Source organism: Eubalaena glacialis, chromosome 3 (assembly GCF_028564815.1).
Source record: "Eubalaena glacialis isolate mEubGla1 chromosome 3, mEubGla1.1.hap2.+ XY, whole genome shotgun sequence".
NCBI lineage: Eukaryota > Metazoa > Chordata > Mammalia > Artiodactyla > Balaenidae > Eubalaena > Eubalaena glacialis.
This window is the reverse complement of record NC_083718.1, coordinates 84,377,525-84,383,718: the sequence shown is the minus strand read 5'-3', so window position 1 is coordinate 84,383,718 and position 6,194 is coordinate 84,377,525.

The following is a 6,194-nucleotide window of genomic DNA, read 5'->3' as shown; positions in this document are numbered from 1 at the left end:
GCCAGGACATGGAAGCAACCTAAATGTCCACCAACAGAAGAATAGATAAAGAAGATGTGGTATATATACACAATGGAATATTACTCAGCAATAAAAAAAGAACAAAATAATGGCATTTTCAGCAACATGGATGGACCTAGAGATTGTCATACTGAGTCAAGTAAGTCAGACACAGAAAGACAAATATCATGATATCGCTTATATGTGGAATCTAAAAAAAGGGTACAACTGAACTTATTTACAAAACAGAAGTAGAGGCACGGATGTAGAAAACAAACTTATGGTTACCAGGGTATAAGAGGTGGGGAGGGATGAATTGGGAGATTGGGACTGACATATACACACTATTATATATAAAATAGATAACTAGTAAGAACCTGCTGTATAGCACACGGAACTCCACTCAATTCTCTGTAATGGCCTATATGGGAAAAAAAAATCTAAAAAAAAAAAAAAAAAAGAGTGACTATATGTATATATATAACTGATTTACTTTGCTGTACACCTCAAACTAACACAACACTGTAATCAACTATACTCCAATAAAAATTAAAAATAAAAAAATAAAAAAATAAAAAATATTTTGTTGACTACCTTTCATTTTGCCATTTAAGGAATAGCATTTAAGGAATGTTCAGTTTATCTCATTGAACAAAGGAATTACTAAACATGTCAACAAATCTAAACAAGCATTTATTATACAAAAGCATTATAATGACTACTTTAGGACTTATAAAACCAGGCAGAAGATGTCCTTGATTTTTATTTCACTGAGAACTTGGAAGCCATAGAAAATAACAGCATGAAAGGCATTACTGTAGTAGTCAGATCTATAGCATTTATGGACGTTAGATTGTTTGGTAAGAGGAAATAGGTACTGATTAATTTTTTTTTTTTTTTTTAAGATTAGTTATAGCCTATCTTATTTATTTATTTATTTTTATTTTTGGCTGTGTTGGGTCTTCGTTTCTGTGCGAGGGCTTTCTCTAGTTGCGGCAAGCGGGGGCCACTCTTCATCGCGATGCGCGGGCCTCTCACTATCACGGCCTCTCTTGTTGCGGAGCACAGGCTCCAGACGCGCAGGCTCAGTAGTTGTGGCTCATGGGCCCAGTTGCTCCGTGGCATGTGGGATCTTCCCAGACCAGGGCTCGAGCCCGTGTCCCCTGCATTGGCAGGCAGATTCTCAACCACTGCGCCACCAGGGAAGCCCCGGTACTGATTAATTTTTGGCATGGTTAAATATGTATTTTGATAAGTTTATGGATAAGAACTAGAAGGATAGAATTTATAACTTCTAAACCATTAAGAGAAGAAAAAATGGGAATTAAAAAAAACCTTGATCAATTCAATAGAAGCCAGGGGAAAAGAAAATAAAAAGCATAGAAAAGGCAGGATAAACAGAAAATGTAAGAGTAGAATTAAATATAATTTTGTCATTAGTTACAGTAGATGTAAAATAGGCCAGACTTGCTGGTTAAAGGGCAGATTATAAAGATTGAATTAAAAATACAGTTATAAAAAAAAAAAGTACAGTTATAGGCTTTTTACAAAAACACACCTAAGATTTTAAGATTTTTTTTCAGCTACTGTTAATTTGTGGTGATATTTCAGACCTGAACTTAATTGTAATGGCACTGTCTCCAAAATCTCACTCTCAAGGACTTACTCTCTGACTTCCTCTTGTACCCATACTTCAATAATTCTTTAACCTCACTTTTTATTGCTTTATGTACTCACTTCTCTTTTTACCTTGGTTAGACATTATAGTTAATCTCCATCATTGCTCCTTGCATACACCCTCTGTTTCTTGTCCCACTCTTTCTTGTACTCATTGGCAAAGCCCCAACAGCTTCTTCCTTTCCTTTATCTCAGAAGATGGCCTTGCTTTTTATTTCACCGAAAACTTGGGAGCCATTAGAAGATAATTTCATTTCCCCAATATCTATTCACCCAACCTATTGCATTTGTATCCACATACCTTAACCTTCACTACTGTTTTGGTGGATAAACTCTGCATCTCTCCTCTGTTTCAGCAATGGACCTCACTCTCTTGCCTATTCAAACAATTTGCTTTTGCAGTTGTCTACTTTTTCTCCTACTTCATCAATTTCTTTTTCTCTGCTGGATCGTTCCCTTCAGCATGTATTTATGCTGAAGTGTCTCTTATTAACATCCTCTCCTCCCATCCTACATCTTCCTTTAGAAACCACCTGATTTATCTTTTCACTTTTATAGCAAAACCCCTCAAAAGATATGCCTATATTTCTTCTTCACTTCCTATTTTCTTTCACTCAAATTATCTTTCTCTCTGAAAAATCCACTAAAGCTCTTATGAAGATTAAAAAAAAGTCCTTTATCTTACTACATCCAACTATCCATTTTCATTTCACATATGCTTGACATATCAGAAGCATTTGATGCAGGTGGCTACATCCTCTTTCAGAGACCCTGTGCTCTCTTGTTTCTCTTCTAACCTCACTGCCTATTTGCTCTTAGTCTCCTCTTTCAGCCCCTAATGTCGATGTGCCTGAGATCGACTCCTTAGTTTCTTTTCTCTATGTTCCCTTGGGCGGGGTGGAGGGGGTCTCATCTAGCCCTAAAATTTTAAATCCTATGTATAGGTTGACAACTCCCAAGCTTATATGTCCAGCTATAAAGTCTCCTCTAAGCTTGACACGTTTATATCTAAATACCTATCAAATATTTCTACTTGGGCCTAAGAGAGGTCTTAAACCTACCGTGTTCAAGATAGAAGTCTTCATTTCCAACTACTTTACCCCACACCCTCTCCTCCCCAGTTATCCCTATCTCTCTGATTGCTCAAGCCACAAACCTGGGAATTAGTCTTGGTTCTCCTTTTTCTCACATCCTGTATTTAATTCATCAATGTTTTATTCAGTGTACTTTAAAAATATCCCTGAAATTGGTCACTTTTCCTACCTCCATACTATTGCCTTATCTAGTAAGTAATTTTGATCCATAACAAAAACATGCTGGAGTTTGTATCATCTTGAAGACAAGTTTGTTCCCTTGAACAGTATTTCTCCCTCCACCAGGATGTTCCACCCCATCCAGCTCTCCTAATGAATGGTTTACTTTCTCACCAAAGAGTCTTCAAAGAGTTTTCTGTGCTTTCCCTCATTTTATGTTTACCATTCATTTTAACCCAGTTCTCTCAATTTTCTGTCTCCAAAACACTTGAAACTGATTTGTGTCAAATAACCTATGATCTCCAAGTTGCTAAATACAGTGGTCGGTTCCATCTCATCATCATCTTACTCAAACTCTTGGTGGTGTAAAGTAGAATTAACCTTTCCCTAACCATTCATGGAATTTTTTTTGTTTGTTTCTTGGATCTCAAGACTACATTCTCCTGATATACCTCTTATCTATTGGCTGCTCTTTCTCAGTATTCTTTGCTAACCTCTCATCTGCTTAATCTCCAAATGTTGGAAATCCCCATGGCCCATGTCCATGTATCTATTCACTTCGAAATCTCATTGGATCCCTTGACTTCAGATACTATCTATCTGATGACTTCCAGATTGATACCTCCAGGCATGACCTTACCTTGGTTTCTACATTCTTTCATTCACACCTTAATTTATTTAACAAATATTGAACACCTACCACAGGATTAGGTACTATTTTATGCTTTGGGGATATACTAATAAACAAGATAAATGAGGTACCTACTCTTATGAAGACAGTAAACAAACAAATGAATGAAGCGATTAGATATTGAGAAGTGGTATACATACCATTAAAATAACAATGATGCTATATAGAGTTATTATGGGGAATGTACTTTAGATTAATCAGAGAAGATTTTGTGGTAAAGATATTTGAGCTTAAAATGGAAAAATAGGAAGGAACTAACCTTGTTGACTAGTTGAAGAATTTTAAGTAAAAGGAACAGTGCAGTGATCCCAACATGGGAATCAACTTGGAATGTTAGTGATATAGAAAAAATACCAACTCCAGAACAAATCAGGAGTGATACAACTTAAAGTCAGATATACAGAAAGGGGTCAGAAAATGATGATCTTCTAAATAGGGTAGTATTTGTGCATTTTATTCTAAGTGTGATGGGAAGTCACTAAATGATTTTGTTTTTTGTAACAGAGTAATCTAGTATAATTCAGTTTTTAAAGGATCACTTTGTGGAATGGCTTAGTAGGTTGTTTCAGAGTAAGATTACTTTAAGCACAACTAGAAAGCTAGTGTGTGTGTGTGTGTGTGTGTGTGAAGGTGTCATAATGCTACCAAAATTGTGACAATTTATTGAAGCCTACATTCAGATTGGAAGGGAAGTACAGTAATTTGGGGAGTTAAATAACTGCAGTTTTAAAAAAAACTGATGAAAGATATCAAGCCACAGAATCAAAAATTATTATCAACTCCAAACAGGGTATTATCAACTCCAAGAAAACCATGCCTAGACACATAATAAAAACCTTCTGAACACTTAAGACAATGAGGAAATCTTAAAAGCAGCCAGAGAAAAAACACATATTATCTTCAAAGGAGCAACTATAAGACCGACAGCTGACTTCTCAAAAGAAATAATGGAAGCCAGGAGACAATGAAATGTTTTCCTCATCTTTCTGTAGGAAAGTAAGTTCTGTACTAGAATTCTATACCCAGTGAAAGTATACAAGAAGAAGAAAGCTTAACTAAGGATATTTCAGGGAAACAAAAACAAAACCAATCACCAGTAGATCCGTAAAGGAAATAGTAAGGAATGATCCTAGTTGGAAGCACAGAGAGGCAGGAAAGAATGAAGAAATGTCAACAGAGTAAGTGTGTGGGGAAATCTAAATAGATATTGATTGAAAACAACAAGAATAATAATATTTTTCAGGATTTATGGTCATGCATAACAATATCAAATAAGGCTTGAGTGGGTAAATTGAGTTCAAGTACTATAGAATACTTGAATTGTTTGAGTAGTGTTAAAGTTTTTTATAATATATTCTAATAAGTCAAGGATAGGTGTTGTAATCCCTAGGGTAAGCATGAAAAGAATAGTAAAAGAATGTATAATTAATAAGCCAATATGACAAAAATTAACTGACAAATATGTAATTCATTCAAAAAAGTCAAGAAGAGAAAAAGAAATATAGAACAGGTGGGATAATAGAAACCAAGTAGTAATATGGTAGATTTAAACCAAATAGATTTAAACAGTAATAATACTGAGTATGAGTGGACTAAATACTGTAATTTAAAAACAAAGATTGTCAGACTAGATTGAAAACAAGTACATGATGCCTACAAGAGATGCACTTAAATATGATGGAAAAAAGATATATTATTCAAATACTAAAGGAAAGCTGTTGTTGCTATATTAATATCTGTAGAGTAGACTTTAAGACAAGAAGTATAACTAGAAGAATACTTCATAACAATAAATGGTTAGTTCATGAGGAAGATATAAAAATCTAAACTGATATGTACTTAATAACATAGCCTCATAATACATACAACAAAAAATGATAGAATTATAAGGACAAATTGACAAATCTATAATTATAATGGGTAACACACTTCTCTCAGCAACTGATAGAACAAGTAAATAAAAATATTGTAAGGATGTAGAAGAGTTCCACAAAATTATTCATAAAACTTTAACTAATATGTATTGAACATTGCATCTGACAAATCTAGCATATACATCCTACTGAAATGAATATGAGACTTTAAAAAATTTACTATATGCTGGTCATAAAGCAAGTTTCAACAAATTTTAAAGGATTGAAATCGTGCAGAATTTGTTTTGTACCACAGTGGAATGAAGCTAGATTTCAATGATAGAAACCTACAGAAATCTCCAATGTTTAGAAATTAAGCAATAACTTCTAAATAACAAATAGGTCATAGAATAAATTACAATGGAAATTAGAAAATATTTTGAACTAAATGAATATGAGAAAAATATGAAATAGCAAAACTTGTGGGATACATGCCTAAAGAAAAATTTATAGCTTAAATACATATATTAAAGAAGAAAGGCTGAAAAATCAATAACCTAACCATACACTTCAAGAAGTTTGAAAAACAACAACAAATTCTGCCCAAAGAAAGTATACTAAAGGAAATAATAAAGGTAAGAACTGATATTAATGAAATAGAAAACAAATTTAGAGAACCAAAAAGCCAAGATTTTTGAAAAATTAATAAAACTGAGAAAC